Source organism: Lolium perenne, chromosome 5, assembly GCF_019359855.2.
Source record: "Lolium perenne isolate Kyuss_39 chromosome 5, Kyuss_2.0, whole genome shotgun sequence".
NCBI classification, from domain to species: domain Eukaryota; kingdom Viridiplantae; phylum Streptophyta; class Magnoliopsida; order Poales; family Poaceae; genus Lolium; species Lolium perenne.
The window spans coordinates 162,646,968-162,664,476 of record NC_067248.2 but is presented as its reverse complement, the minus strand read 5'-3'; positions in this window follow the sequence as shown (position 1 = coordinate 162,664,476).

The window sequence follows — 17,509 nt, the reverse complement described above, 5'->3', positions numbered from 1 at the left end:
CGGTAAATTATTCTAATTTAAAGGATTTTGCGGGCGAATATTTAATCTTTTCCAGTCTTAATTTGTTAATTTAAAACCTTATCAAATAAGACAATTTTTTGGTTTCCTCCGCAATCCCACCCAATGAAGTATTAGGATTCTTTTCAATAAAATCCTATCGAATCATAGGTTCCGTCGTTACCACAGCTTCTACTTGAATGGTTAGGACTGAATTCCACAATGGAGCTTCAAAAAAAATTCTTTTCGAATTAATTTTCTCAGCTTTATTAATCTGGTTGGCTCTCAATTCTTTATTATTGCTTTAAATTTCTAGTTATTGTTTTAAGTTACGATTTCAAATTCTCTATTATTTTTATTATATTTATGCTTTATCACATTGCTTTTTATGATGCAATTCATAGACGTTATGTTTGCTATACGGGTAACGAATACTCTTGGAATTTTTTTGGGAAGAAATGAAGTCTATTGTTCGTCATCATGGAACAATGTGTCGTCTTGATGGTGCTTGACGAAGCGGTTGGGAAACCCCAAGAGGAAGGTATGATGAGCACATCAGCAAGTTTTCCCTCAGTACGAAACCAATGTTTAATCGACCAGTAGGAGAAAGAAATCACTTCTGAAGGTTGTTGCCAGCTGACGATGGCAGGGCGCACTACCGGTGTCTGCAACAACGTGGAACCTGCACACAACACAACCACAATACTTTGCCCCAACTTACAGTGAGGTTGTCAATCTCACCGATTTTCACTACAAGAAAAGTTGCCATGGCCGAGTTGAAGTCGCGCCGTGGTTGCTGGTGCACCATGGCCGACGATTTTTGGTCTCTCCGTTGTGCATGTCAAAACGTTTTTTTTTCTCGTTTTTGAGGCCACCTAGCCCGACGAAAACGGCCAAAACGTCGCGTATGGTGTCCCGGGACGTGGTGCATCTCGAATTCTCGGGTTCGCTGGCCGAGTCAACGCAAATCCGCACCGCCTAGGGATGTAGGGCCCAGATGGCAGCCTCTCTGGCATTGTTTTTTTGCTCGATCGCGCCATCTCGTTCAACGTTCTCCGATCGAGCCGTTTACGATGCAGGATCATGGGTCCCGCATGTCATCCTCTATGAACCAAAATTCTTTCTATTCTTGGATTTTTTTGACCCCCTGATTTCTGGCTAATTCCTTTTTCTTTTGGTCCCTTGCCGCCTTGGAAACGTTGAGACCGCTGCTGCTAATTGGGACCCGCGTGTCATCCTCTATGAGCAATCAACTTTCTTTTCTTGGAGTTGTTTTTGGCACCTCAAATTTGGTCACTTGCCTTTTTCTTTCGACCCCCTGCCGCCTCTCAAACGGTGATACCGCTGCTGCTAAATGGGACCCGCATGTCATCCTCTATGCACTATAAAAATTTCTTTTCTTGGATTTTTTTTTGGCACCTCATATTTGGTCACTTACCTTTTTCTTTCGATCCCCTGCCGCCTCTCAAACGGTGAGACCGCTGCTGCTAAATGGGACCCGCATGTCATCCTCTATGTACTATAAAACTTTTTTTCTAGGATTTTCTTGGAACCTCATATTTGGTCACTTGCCTTTTTCTTTCGATCCCGTGCCGCCTCTCAAACGATGATACCGCTGCTGCTAAATGGGACCCGCATGTCATCCTCTATGTACTATAAAACTTTCTTTTCTTGGATTATTTTTGGCACCTGATATTTGGTCACTTGCCTTTTTCTTTCGATCCCGTGCAGCCTCTCAAACGGTGATACCGCTGCTGCTAAATGGGACCCGTATGTCATCCTCTATGTACAATCAAGTTTCTTTTCTTGAATTATTTTTGGCTCCTGATATTTGGTCACTTGCCTTTTTCTTTCGATCTCATGCCACGTTTGAAACGTTGAGGAACCTGCTGGCTCATGGGACCCGCATGTCATCCTCTATGCGCTATAAAAGTTTATTTTCTTGGATTTTTTCACCCTCTGATTTTTGGCTATTTCCTTTTTCTTTTGATCCCCTGCTGCCTTGGAAACGTTGAGTAAGCTGCTGACTCATGGGACCCGCATGTCATCCTCTATGTACAATCAACTTTCTTTTTTCTTTTGATCTCAAGCCGCATTTGAAACGTTGAGACCGCTGCTGCTAAATGAGACCCGCATGTCATCCTCTATGTACAATAAAGTTTCTTTTCTTGGATTATCTTTGGCTCCTGATATTTTGTCACTTGCCTTTTTCTTTCGATCTCATGCCACCTTTGAAACGTTGAGTAAGCTGCTGGCTCATGGGTCCCGCCTGTCATCCTCTACGAACAATAAAAGTTTCCTTTCTTGGAGTTATTTTTGACCCCTAATTTCTGGCTATTTGCCTTTTTCTTTTGATCTCCTGCCCCCTTTGAAACGATGAGGACGTTGTTGGCAGGTCGGTCCCACATGTCATCCTCTATGAACAATAAAAGTTCCCTTTGATGGATTTATTTTGAACCCCTAATTAATTTCTGGATATTTCAATTTTTCTTTTGATCCCCTGCCGCCTTGGAATAGTTGAGGATGCTGCTGCCTCATGGGTCCCGCATGTCATCCTCTCAGAACGGTAAATGTTTTTTGGATTTTGTTTACCAAATGATTTTTGGCTTATTTTTTCTTTCGATCTCCTGCCGCCTTTAAAACGTTGAGGACGCTGCTGGCTCACGGGTCCCACATGTCAGCCTCTATGAACAATAAACGCTGAGGATGCTACTGCCTCATGGGTCCCGCATGTCATCCTCTCAGAACGAAAATGTTTCTTTTCTTGGATTTTTTACCAATAGATTTTTGGTTTATTTTTTCTTTCCATCCCCTGCCGCCTTTAAAACGTTGACGACGCTGCTGGCTCATGGGTCCACGATGTCAGCCTCCCCGTACAAGAAACATGTGATATCTTGATTATTTTGCAGACAATAAACAGTGTATTGCGCTCTGAGCTATTGCAAACGGATAAATTAAATATTTATTTTTACATAAACAAACTTATATGTTGAATCTCCTTGTTTTTTGTTTTTGCGAAGCATAGGACTTTCCTTTTTTTTAGAAAAATCCGAACTTTCCTGTTTTGGAGTGGGCTGAAATTGTACGAGTCAAAAGGCCTAGCAGGATAGTTCGAAGGCCCAGATGTGCAGATGCAGCCCAACATAAATCTTTCTTTTCTTGGATTTTTTCACCCCCTGATTTCTGGCTACATCATTTTTCTTTTGGTCCTATGCCGCCTTGGAAACGTTGAGACCGCTGCTGCAAAATGGGACCCGCATGTCATCCTCTATGTACAATAAAATTTCTTTTCTTGGATTATTTTTGGCTCCTGATATTTGGTCACTTGCCTTTTTCTTTCGATCCCGTGCAGCCTCTCAAACGGTGATACCGCTACTGCTAAATGGGACCCGCATGTCATCCTCTATGTACAATCAAGTTTTTTTTCTTGAATTATTTTTGGATCCTGATATTAGGTCACTTGCTTTTTTCTTTCGATCTCATGCCACGTTTGAAACGTTGAGGAACCTGCTGGCTCATGGGACCCGCATGTCATCCTCTATGTACTATAAAAGTTCATTTTCTTAGTTTTTTTTCACCCTCTGATTTTTGGCTATTTCCTTTTTCTTTTGATCCCCTGCCGCCTTTGAAACGTTGAGGACTCTTTTGGCTCATAGGTCCCACATGTCAGCATGTATGAATGATAAAGCTTTCCTTTCTTGGAGTTTTTTTACCCCTAATTTCTGGCTACTTTCTTTTTCTTTTGATCTCAAGCCGCATTTGAAACGTTGGGACCGCTGCTGCAAAATGGGACCCGCATGTCATCCTCTATGTACAATAAAAGTTTCTTTTCTTGGATTATGTTTCACTCTCTGATTTTTGGTCACTTGCCAATTTCTTTCGATCTCATGCCGCCTTTGAAAACATTGAGGAACCTGCTGGCTCATGGGACCCGCATGTTATCCTCTATGTGCTATAAAAGTTTATTTTCTTGGATTTTTTCACCCTCTGATTTTTGGCTATTTCCTTTTTCTTTTGATCCCCTGCCGCCTTGGAAACGTTGAGTAAGCTGCTGACTCATGGGACCCGCATGTCATCTTCTATGTACAATCAACTTTATTTTTCTTTTGATCTCAAGCCGCATTTGAAACGTTGAGACCGCTGCTGCTAAATGGGACCCGCATGTCATCCTATATGTACAATAAAGTTTCTTTTCTTGGATTATCTTTGGCTCCTGATATTTTGTCACTTGCCTTTTTCTTTCGATCGCATGCCGCCTTTGGAACGTTGAGTAAGCTGCTAGCCCATGGGTCCCGCATGTCATCCTCTACGAACAATAAAAATTTCGTTTCTTGGAGTTTTCTTTGACCCCTAATTTCTGGCTATTTGTCTTTTCCTTTTGATCTCCTGCCCACTTTGAAACGATGAGGACGCTGTTGGCAGGTCGGTCCCACATGTCATCCTCTATGAACAATAAAAGTTTCCTTTGATGGATTTATTTTGAACCCCTAATTAATTTCTGGATATTTCCTTTTTTTCCTTTGATCCCCTGCCGCCTTGGAATCGTTGAGGATGGTGCTGCCTCATGGGTCCCGCATGTCATCCTCTCAGAACGGTAAATGTTTCTTTTCTTGGATTTTGTTTACCAAATGATTTTTGGCTTATTTTTTCTTTCGATCTCCTGCCGCCTTTAAAACGTTGAGGACGCTGCTGGCTCACGGGTCCCATATGTCAGCCTCTATGAACAATAAACGCTGAGGATGCTGTTGCCTCATGGGTCCCGCATGTCATCCTCTCAGAACGAAAATGTTTCTTTTCTTTGATTTTTTACCAACAGATTTTTGGTTTATTTTTTCTTTCCATCCCCTGCCGCCTTTAAAACGTTGACGACGCTGCTGGCTCATGGGTCCCCGATGTCAGCCTCCCTGTACAAGAAACATGTGATATCTTGATTATTTTGCAGACAATAAACAGTGTATTGCGTTTGAGCTATTCCAAACGGATAAATTAAATCTTTATTTTTACATAAACAAACTTATATATTGAATATCCTTGTTTTTTGTTTTTGCGAAGCATAGGACTTTCCTATTTTTGTTTAGAAAAATCCGAACTTTCCTGTTTTGGAGTGGGCTAAAATTGTACGAGTCAAAAGGCCCAGTAGGATAGTTCGAAGGCCCAGATGTCCAGATGCAGCTCAATTGAAATCTTTCTTTTCTTGGATTTTTTTCACCCCCCTACTTCATTTTTCTTTTGGTCATGTGCCACCTTGGAAACGTTGAGACCGCTGCTGCAAAATGGGACCCGCATGTCAACCTCTATGTACAATAAAATTTCTTTTCTTGGATTATTTTTGGCACCTCAAATTTGGTCACTTGCCTTTTTCTTTCGATCCCGTGCAGCTTCTCAAACGGTGATACCGCTGCTGCTAAATGGGACCCGCGTGTCATCCTCTATGTATTATAAAACTTTCTTTTCTTGGATTTTTTTGGCACCTCATATTTGATCACTTGCCTTTTTCTTTCGATCTCATGCCATGTTTGAAACGTTGAGGAACCTGCTGGCTCATGGGACCCGTATGTCATCCTCTATGTACTATAAAAGTTTATTTTCTTGGTTTTTTTCACCCTCTGATTTCTGGCTATTTCCTTTTTCTTTTGATCTCCTACCGCCTTTCAAACGTCGAGGACTCTGCTGGCTCATAGGTCCCACATGTCAGCCTGTATGAACGATAAAGCTTTCCTTTCTTGGAGTTTTTTACCCCTAATTTCTGGCTACTTTCTTTTTCTTTTGATCTCAAGCCGCATTTGAAACGTTGGGACCGCTGCTGCAAAATGGGACCCGCATGTCATCATCTATGTACAATAAAAGTTTCTTTTCTTGGATTATGTTTCACCCTCTGATTTTTGGTCACTTTCCTATTTCTTTCGATCTCATGCCGCCTTTGAAAATGTTGAGGAACCTGCTGGCTCATGGGACCCGCATGTCATCCTCTATGTGCTATAAAAGTTTATTTTCTTGGATTTTTTTCACCCTCTGATTTTTGGCTATTTCCTTTTTCTTTTGATCCCCTGCCGCCTTGGAAACGTTGAGTAAGCTGCTCATGGGACCCGCATGTCATCCTCTATGTACAATCAACTTTCTTTTTTCTTTTGATCGCAAGCCGCATTTGAAACGTTGAGACCGATGCTGCTAAATGGGACCCGCATGTCATCCTCTATGTAAAATAAAGTTTCTTTTCTTGGATTATCTTTGGCTCCTGATATTTTGTCACTTGCCTTTTTTCTTTCGATTTCATGCCGCCTTTGAAACGTTGAGGAAGCTGCTGGCTCATGGGTCCCGCATGTCATCCTTTACGAACAATAAAAGTTTCCTTTCTTGGAGTTATTTTTTACCCCTAATTTCTGGCTACTTCCTTTTTTCTTTTGATCCCCTGCCGCCTTTGAAACGTTGATGATTCTGCTGGCTCATGGGTCCAACATGTCAGCCTCTTTGAACAATAAAAATTTCCTTTCTTGGAGTTATTTTGACCTCTAATTTCTGGCTATTTTGCTTTTTTTTTAAATCATGTGTCGCCTTGGAAACGTTGAGGATGCTGCTGCCTCATGGGTCCCGCATGTCATCCTCTCAGAACGATAAATCATTCTTTTTTTGGATTTTTTTCAACTGATTTTTGGTTTATTTTTTTCTTTCGATCCTCTGCCGTGTTTAAAACGTTGACGACGCTGCTGGCTCATGGGTCCCCGATGTCAGCCTCCCCGTACAAGAAACATGTGATATCTTGACTATTTTGCAGACAATAAACAGTGTATTTCGCTCTGAGCTATTGCAAACGGAAAAAATAAATCTTATTTTTAAATAAACAAACTTATGTGTTGAATCTGCTTGTTTTTTGTTTTTACGAAGCATAGGACTTTCCTGTTTTAGAACTTCTCAGAAAAATCTAAAAAAAATTACAGGAAATCAAAAACACTGAAACGAGTATACTGTTTTAATTTGAGCCATTTATGTGCAGATTTTCATAAAAAAACTGACATTTTATGTTATGTCTAGAAATTGGTAAAATTTTGTCAAAAAAATCAAACTTCTTCGAAAAATCTAAAATTTTTACAAAATGTCAAGAACACTAATATGAATCTACTATTCTAATATGAGCTATTTCTGGGCACATATGAACCATTAAACATAGGTGCAAAGTACGGTCCAGATTATCTGAGAGTATGTACAAACTGTAGTATAGGGTACAAATACTGGATACATAGACAGTATATGATGTTGTATTGCTTAAAATGGCATAGAAAGGGGTATTGAGAATTGAGAGTGGCATAGACACAACTTCAGTTTTTTAATGGCATAAACACAACTTGTGAATTGGGGACTGGCATAGAACCAATTAACCCTTTTTCTTTCGATCTCATGCCGCCTCTAAAACATTGAGGAAGCTGCTGGCTCGTGGGTCCCGCAAGTCATCCTCTATGTTGAATAAAAGTTTCCTTTCTTGAAGTTATTTTTTACCCCTAATTTCTGGCTACTTCCTTTTTCTTTTGATCCCCTGCCGCCTTTGAAACGTTAAGGACCCTGCTAGCTCATGGGACCCACATGTCAGCCTCTGTGAACAATAAACCTTTCCTTTGTTGGATTTAGTTTTGTCCCCTAATTCCTGGCTATTTGCCTTTTTTCGATCCCATGTCGCCATTGAAACAATGAGGACGCTGTTGTAAAATGGGTCCCAGATGTCATCCTCTCTGAACGATTAATGTTTCCTTTCTTGGATTTTTTTTACTTGTAATTTCTAGAAAATTGACTTTTTCTCTGGATCCCCTGCCGTCTTGTTACCGTTGAGCATGCTGCTGCAAATGGGTCCCATATGTCAGCCTCAATGTACAATGAACGTTTCCTTTATTGAATTATTTTTGGCCCCTGGTTTATGGCTAATTGGCTTTTTGTTTGGATCCCCTGCAGCCTTTGAAAAGTCGAGGACGCTGCTGGCAAAAGGGTCCCATATGTCATACTCTCTGAACGACAAACATTTCCTTTCTTTGATTATTTTTGGCCCCCTAATTTGTGCCTACTTGGCTTTTTCTTTGGATCCCCTGCCGTCTTTGAAACTTTGAGGCCGATGCCGCAAAATTGGGTCCCATATGTCATCCTCTATGAACTATAAAATTCTCCTTTCTTGGATTTTGTTGACTCCTGATTTCTGGCTACTTGGCTACTTGGATTTTTCTTTGGGTCCCATATGTCAGCCTCCATGTAGACGAAATGTGTCATATCTCAGATATACTATATGGTTCAAAACGTTGCACTGGTTCACAACGGGTTTATCTTTATTTTGCAGACTTCAATACAAACTCTATCGCTCTAAGATCTTCAAGTTGATAGAATAAATCATAAAAATTTTCAGAATTTTAAAATTTCAAAATCTACCTTTTGATATTTTTTCCAAAATACAGTGATCCATGCAGGGTATGGAGTGATCAAGAATTTTCACACAGGGTATGGTTTCAAAAATTGCAACCCCCAATAATACAAAAGAAATACTTTAAAAACAACTTGTACGTAGAATGTCCATGTTTTTTTCTGGTGAATCATAGGATCCGTGTTGCATTAGAAAAGGGGCCGAAAGTGTTTGAGTTGCCCGTTTGTAGTTATTGGGCATTATAGTCCGAGTAAGTAGGCCCACATCAATTACCATGTAGACGGCAACCCAAAAGGGGAAATTTTGGCCCAAGCGGGGAAAGTTGTGTTTTTTTCTATTGGTAAGGTTAGCCTCACAAACAAAAAATGTCTGGTTACACGGGGCAGTGCTGGAAGCCTGATCGTTACTGAAGGTTGCACATTTGCGCCTAATATGCTTGTCAGTAGGAGGTTAGCTATTTGTTGGAAAACTATGGAAGGGGAGTTTGTTGGTGCATGCATACGTTCGCGAGGAACCAAATGCAGCATTTTGACTTCACCAGACAACTGAACAGCATGTGTTCTTCACAATACAGCCAACACAAGCATTAACTACTGTAACTAGAGACATTGAGTACAGATTGAGACTTCATGTTTAACATAACATTGGGTGTGGAGGAGCCACGCACATATATAAGAGTACCATCATGTTGACCACAAATGCATCATCAAAGAGAGTGGTAAATATACTTATTGACCACCTCTCTATAAAAAAGTGGTAATTAGAACCGAACATGCACCACCTTTTTGAGCTGTGATCCATATTGTTCCTCCAGTGGTGCATGATTGCCTTTACACTTGATGACGTTCTCGCAGTTGTCGTGATCAAATGCGAGCACCTTTAAGGATCTGGTGTCAATCCTCTTGAATACCGTGAAGTATCCTATCTTCAAGTCATGTGCTTTGACAAACGCTGACCAGCGTGCGTCCATAACAATCTTGCCATCTTCCTCCTTCAGGCCGACCTCCCAGATGCAATCGGTGGAGATCTTCAGCTTGATGGTATCTGGCCACAAACCTTCAAACCAGGGCTTAAAAGCACTGGGGATGAGCCCATCTAACCCTGTCGGCAGTAACAGTAACTTGCAGAAGCTGCCAGGGCGGGTCTGCTCACTGGCGTTTGGTGGCTGATCATCAGGGCAGCTTCCTTTTTGCGAAGATGAGCTCTCTACAAGCTTGATCTTGTTGCCTGAACAATGCAACAACAAAAATGGACCCAAATGGTATACTTATGAAGCCCACAATCTGAACATTATGCCTCTGAATCTAGTTTGGCTAACTCGCAGGAACGTTATATCAGCTTCAACTCATAAAACTGGGAAAAAACTAAGCAACAGTAATAGAACTATAGATAGCATGGCATGGTGGATGCATAGCCCATGTTTGCAAATAGTTTGTGGATACCCACACTTGCAAGTTCATATCAAACATTATTTTCCCCGGAACTTATTGTATTGCAATTTCGACGATTCGCACTTGATCATACTTTTCATCGGCTGCCCAGTTTGGCTGACCGGTTTGTTTATTCGCTAGTGTCCTCCTTCCTAGACACCCAAGTCCATCATCATGGGCACTGACAAGGTATAATATAAGATATATGCCACAAAAATAATACCGTAGGATTGATAATGAAAATAAGTTTCCAATTCATATTTGTGTATTAACTAACGAATTTTCTAGTCAAGCAAATAATTGTAGCATTGTTACCATTTTAGTAAATTAATAAATCTTCCTTGCAATTAAATGTAACAAAACTATAATCACCGACAAAAGTATAACTATTTTGAGCAGATCTCCTTTGTAGGACAGAGGAAGACACACAAAAAAGAATCCTAATAAAAATATACAAATGCTTCCCGGTGTGTTTTGTTTCAAGCATTAATGGCTCAGACCTATGATTATGTACTACCAATGCAAAAAAGACTTCTGCCAATTTTCTCATTCAACTCCATGCCTCCATGTAATTTACAGAACAAAGTACTACAAAGCAATAATGCTAGAAAATAGAAATCCGTGGTACTTATGATAAAACATTAAATAGTTTGTTAAAACCAAGATGGCATTAGCGCAAGAAATTTAGTAATTAAACATCAATTAGACGTACAAACCTGTCATGTTTGTCAGCATGAAAAGGCTCGAGGGCAACTCTCGTATGCAGTTATTCGCAAGAAAACTGTAAGAGAAATAGGCAAATAGTAATTAAGTAAACTTTAGTTTATCCTATACTTTCACAGAATAATAAATTGCATCAACTGGAATATGGAATAGAACGGGAACCTCGAAAGAAGATACAGAACATGAAATTTTGATTATATTGGCTCAGACACAATGGTGATATAAAAAATGGTACACCTTGAAAAGTAAATTAAGGGCCTACATGCTAACTCTGTTTCTTCATATGACCAATAATTCAAGACTTATGTTCAGTCCATGACTAATATTTTGGTGCGTACCTTTATTTCATCAAACAGTATAAAACAACAATAGATATAAATAACCTAATTTTCTCGTATTTGCAAGTATCTAAACCTTGGAAAGGAATACAACCCTAGATGATAGGGCCACACAGATGTTTTAATCTCACCGCAAATCCAATTCGCTTTAATTCATAAATTCAAATATAGTTAATCATCGGTATAGTAAAATATACTCACACAGGAGGAATCTATTTTTACTGAAACAATGTATGCAAACTTTCGAATTTCTTTAGTGACAAAATTTAAAATACGACAAAATTTATGTGGTATACTTTGTAAGAACCGAGAGAAATATCATGATAAAATGTTAGGTTTATGTAAAATAGCAAGAGTTATAGAAAATTTAAAGTTGCGGGAGCCTAAAGATGATGATATACTGAACTTCAAGTTACTTGTGAATAATAAACCAAGGCGTGAGTTATAAGGCAGAAGAATTTTCTTTCACTCCAGTAGGACACACCTCTATAAGAATGCTTCATTTTGTTTCCTGCATGTAAGCATTTTGTGTCCTACTGGAGTGAAATACCCATGATTCGAACTGAAAACCTGCCAGGACATGGAAATAAAGAGGTGACCTGCTTCTATTTTTACAGCATGAAACTAAATGTGCTCCTCATGTATCTGCAACATGAAGCTAGCTCTGCATATGTTCCGTTATGCAGGAAAATGTATATCAAGAAAGAATCCTATCTAAATATCATAATAATAAAACCTGCCTCCACCACTTCATCCTAATATATACCAAGCAAGCAACTACTTCGGGCCAAGAAAGCAGTTCCAAAATAACATGGCAGAATTAATACCTCATGGTCTGCAGCAATAAAGTCAGTTCATATACATTTTGTCTTGTTTGCTTACCCATGCATTCCTAGATTCGAGCAACACACACAAAGACCTTTTATTGGAATTGTCAAGGTGATACATAATTGAGTAGAGAGAGTTGTATGTCCCACTTTCTTTGACCTGCATGTAAGTGAGAATATTCAGCATCTGATCCTAGATATCGTACCAAAGAATTAAGAACAGTCCATGAAACTTACATTGAGATCCAATTTCTCATGGAAAAATGTGGGAAGAGGAATCAAAATGGAAGAGCAAGTGAAAGAAAAGAAGGAGAAGATGTACAACGCACCACAGAAAAATTTACCCTTATGATTCTGTTATCTTGGAGCTGTCGAGACCAGAGGCCAATTCAGTTGTTGTAAAGTGGCTGAAGTTACACTAATCATACATATGAGCTAGTTCATGTTACCTCCAGTCTTCCAAAATACCTAGCACATCAATCAGGAAGAAGAGCACATGACCTTAAAATATTGCAGTGACATGTAAGCATAGTTTCAGCATAAAAAAGGTGAATCGTATCATATAAGGAAAAAAATTATTTTAGATTCATTTATACATCCATGGTTAGCACCGCATGGGCACGTCGAGGAAAACCCAGTTGTAAAGCTAAAATACTTATATACATAATTGTTAAAGCTTGCTGCAAATTCAGGAATTTGGGTATAAAACAGATATTGCATAACAATTTTTGTGATCTAATCTCACAAAGTTCCTTCATAAGAATGATTAAATTATTTTGTTGCAGAGATCGCTACTGCAAATAAGATATATCCTTAAAACAATCAGTTTTAGTGCTTGGACCTGCAGGCATGACATATCCTGACATGAGATTTGATTTTCTAAAACAATTTCATTTGAACAATTATGATTAGCGTGGAATACACCGGTGTAACTTCACTAAATAGAAAAGGTCTGCTAGAGATGACAAAACGAACATACATGCATGCTTTTTCAGTTTGATATAATCTTCCTTCTTGATTATTCTTATGATTTCAACACATGGAAACTTCGCTGCCATTTATAATGCATATAAAAGGGAACCTACAGAATTTGAGAGCACAAAGTATAAGGCTCGACGAAGCTGATCTTGATCTCCCAAGTTGAGCTTCCACTGTTAATCTAGTTGTTCTCCGCATATACATGAAAGTTATAGCCAAGTAAAAAAACAATTATACCTGATCTGAAAGAGCTATGAAAGAGGATTTCTGTAACTAAGCACGTAAAAGATGATCTTATTCCTAGCAAAAAAATAGCCCAGATCTGATTGCAAAAGAAGACTCATCACTTGGCTACGGTAAGCAAAAGGCTATTTATGGCATCAGGAAACCATTTATGTTTAACTTGCAAGAGAAAAGGTAGAGAGTTGGTTTGGTTTGGCTGATTGAATTTGACGTACGTGGAGCAGGTGCTGCGGCAGGGTAGTCTGGTAGCGGGGGATTCTTGTTGCTGCCGCGATGCGGCGACGGCTCTTGGTCTCCTAGATCTGCAACTCAGCCAACATACACAAAAAATTCAGAAAAGAAACTGGACGATACATTGGAAAATGGGGATCGAAAGCTCGTGGTCGACCTTTGCTGGCAGCCTCCTCGCCGGCGTTGCTTCTCCCCGCCACTTCCGTGATAGCCTCAGCTCGACGCGGATGTCAGCGACCACACAGGATGCACCTCACCAGCATCTTGTGCCGGCCAAGCCCCGGCCGACCTCCCCGCCTCTGCCTCGTCGCCCAAACAGCGCTGCCTGCTGCCGCCTACCTCCTACCTCAGTGCTTGGCTCCACCGCCCCGTGTCGTAGATTTCCAACTACCTGAAGCGCCTCTCGACGCCAGGCCGTAGCGCCTGATACGTCTCCAACGTATCTATAATTTCTGATGTTCCATGCTTACATTATACCAATTGCTACATGTTTTATATGCACTTTATATCATATTATGGCATTTATTGGACTAACCTATTAACAAGATGCAACAGTGCCAGTTTCTGTTTATTATGTCTGTTTATTGCAGAAAAGGCCCAAAAACCAAAGTGCTCGGAAAAATCCAGAAAAATCACGGAAATTCTATTTCGCCAGAAGACTCACGGAGTCAGAAGGGCCAGGCCAGAAGACTCACGAAGCCAGAAGGTCCATTATCTGTTTTCTATGTTGTCCCGGTATGGATGTCCTCAAGTTGAGATTTATCAAAAACGAGAAATCAAATGCGATCTATCTCCTTGGACCTTTGTACATGTGGCATAGAGGTACCCCTTTGTGACACTTGGTTGAAACATATGTAATTCAATGATAATCCATGGAAATCCGAGCTAATTAGGACAAGGTGCGAGCACTATTGGTATTCGATGCATGAGGCTTGCAACTTATAGGATATTTTATGCATAACACATACGAATTATTACTACCGTTGACAAAATTGTTTCCATGTTTTCAAAATAAAAAGCTCTAGCACATAAGTAATCCCTGCTTCCCCTCTGCGAAGGGCCTTTCTCTTACTTTATGTTGAGTCAGTTTACCTACTTCTTTCCATCTTAGAAGCAAACACTTGTGTCAACTGTGTGCATTGATTCTTACATACTTGCTTATTTGCACTCATCATATTACTTTGTGTTGACAATTATCCATGAGATATACATGTTGAAAGTTGAAAGCAACTGCTGAAACTTATATGTTCCTTTGTATTGCTTCAAAACCTTCTATTAAGAATCTATTGCTTTATGAGTTAAATCTTATGCAAGACTTATTGATGCTTGTCTTGAAAGTACTATTCATGAAAAGTCTTTGCTATATGATTCAGTTGTTTAGTCATTATCTTTACCATTGCTTTGAATCACTTCATTCATCTCATATGCTTTACAATGGTATTTATAAAGATTATGATAGTAGCATGTCACTTCATAAATTATCATTTTTATCGTTTACCTACTCGAGGGCGAGTAGGAACTAAGCTTGGGGATGCTTGATACGTCTCCAACGTATCTATAATTTCTGATGTTCCATGCTTATATTATACCAATTGCTACATGTTTTATATGCACTTTATATCATATTATGGTATTTATTGGACTAACCTATTAACAAGATGCCACAGTGCCAGTTTCTGTTTATTATGTCTGTTTATTGCAAAAAAGGCCCAAAAACCAAATTGCTCGGAAAAATCCAGAAAAATCACAGAAATTCTATTTCGCCAGAAGACTCACGGAGCTAGAAGGGCCAGGCCAGAGGAGGCCCAGGGCCTCCTCCCCATCAGCCGGCGCGGCCAGGAGGGGGGCTGCCCCACCCTATGGTGTGGGCCCCTCGGGACTCCACTGACGCTGCCCTTTCGCCTATATAATCCCTCACGACGCGAAAACCCGAGAACAATCAATCATATTCCAGAAAGACTCCAGGGGCGCCGCCGCCATCGCGAAACCTAGTTTCGGGGGTCAGAAGTTCCTGTTTCGGCACGCCGCCGGGACGGGGAATTGCCCCCGGAGACATCTCCATCGACATCACCGCCATCTTCATCGCCGTTGCTGTCTCCCATGATGAGGAGGTAGTAGTTCTCCCCCGAGGCTGAGGTCTCTACCAGTAGCTATGTGGTTCATCTCTCTCTCCCATGGTGTGATCTTTATGTGATCATGATCTTTGCATCACTATTAATCTATGTGCTACTCTAGTGATGTTATTAAAGTAGTCTATTCCTCCTCCATGATGTAAAGTTGACAGTGTGTGTATCATGTAGTACTTGGCGTAGGTTATGATTGTAACCTCTTGTAGATTATGAAGTTAACTATTACTATGATAGTATTTATGTGATCTATTCCCCCTTTCATAGCTATTGGTGATAGTGTGTATGCTATGTTAGTACTCGGTCTAAATTGCAACGGTCTATTACTCCAGATGTTGTGGAGCTTGTTTACTCCGGCTTGAGGTGTGCTTTTATAGCCCTACACAATGAATGGTGTTTGTTATCCAACAAGAGAGTGTTTAAGAGTAGCTTTATTTAATTATGTGATCATTGTTGAGAGTGTCCACTAGTGAAAGCATGATCCCTTTGCCTTGTTTCCAAATATCGAATCACCGTTTATTTACTGTTCTACTGCATGTTTACTTGCTGCCATATTTATTTCAGATTGTTATTACCACTCATATTCATCCATATCACTTGCATTTTACTGTTGGAGATATGCCCAAGAGGCAATAATAAAAGTGGTTATTATATATATATCTTTATGTTTATGATAAATGTTTATATACCATGCTATAATTGTATTAACCGAAACATTGATACATGTGTGATATGTAAACAACAATGAGTCCCTAGTAAGCCTCTTAACTAGCTTGTTGATTAATAGATGATTAGTTTAATAATCATGAACATTGGATGTTATTAATAACAAGGTTATATCATTATATGAATGATGTAATGGACACACCCAATTAAGCGTAGCATAAGATCACGTCATTAAGTTATTTGCTATAAGTTTTCGATACATAGTTACCTAGTCCTTTCGACCATGAGATCATGTAAATCACTTATACCGGAAAGATACTTTGATTACATCAAACGCCACTGCGTAAATGGGTGGTTATAAAGGTGGGATTAAGTATCCGGAAAGTATGAGTTGAGGCATATGGATCAACAGTGGGATTTGTCCATCCCGATGACGGATAGATATACTCTGGGCCCTCTCAGTGGAATGTCGTCTAATATCTTGCAAGCATATGAATAAGTTCATAAGAGACCACATACCACGGTACGAGTAAAGAGTACTTGTCAGGAGACGAGGTTGAACAAGGTATAGAGAGATACCGATGATCAAACCTCGGACAAGTAAAATATCGCGTGACAAAGGGAATTGGTATCGTATGTGAATGGTTCATTCGATCACTAAGTCATCGTTGAATATGTGGGAGCCATTATGGATCTCCAGATCCCGCTATTGGTTATTGGTCGGAGAGAGTTCTCAACCATGTCCACATAGTTCGCGAACCGTAGGGTGACACACTTAAGGTTTGATGTTGTAATAGTAGAACTTGAATATGGAATGGAGTTCGAAGTATTGTTCGAACTCTCGGATGGGATCCCGGACATCACGAGGAGTTCTAGAATGGTCCGGAGAATAAGATTCATATATAGGAAGTCATTTTATAAGTTTGAAAATGATCCGGTGAATTTATGGAAGGTTCTAGAAAAGTCCGGAAGAAATCACTTTGGAAGGCGGAGTCCCGGAGGGACTCCACCACCCATGGCCGACCAACCCTAGAGGGGTGGAGTCCCAAGTGGACTCCACCAAGGGGGCCGGCCACCCCCCCCCCCCCCCACATGGAAGGGTGGGAATCCCACTTGAGGTGGGAGTCCCACCTTGGGTAGGTTTCCCTACAACATGGAAGGTTTTGGGTTGGGGTCTTATTGGAAGACTTGTAGTCCAACACTTGGGGGTTCCACCTATATAATGAGGGGCCAAGGGGAGGGGGCCGGCCACAACAAGCCAATAGCTTGGCCGCACCCCATAGAGGCCGGCCACCCCTCTCCCCAAACCCTAGCCGCCCCACCCCTCCCCCTCTCCCGCAACGCTTAGCGAAGCTCCGCCGGAGATCTCCATCGCCACCGCCACCACGCCGTCGTGCTGCCGGATTCAAGGAGGAGCTACTACTTCTGCTGCCTGCTGGAATGGGGAGAAGGACGTCGTCTTCATCAACACTGAACGTGTGACCGAGTACGGAGGTGCTGCCCGATTGTGGCACCGTCAAGATCTTCTACGCGCTTTTGAAAGCGGCAAGTGATC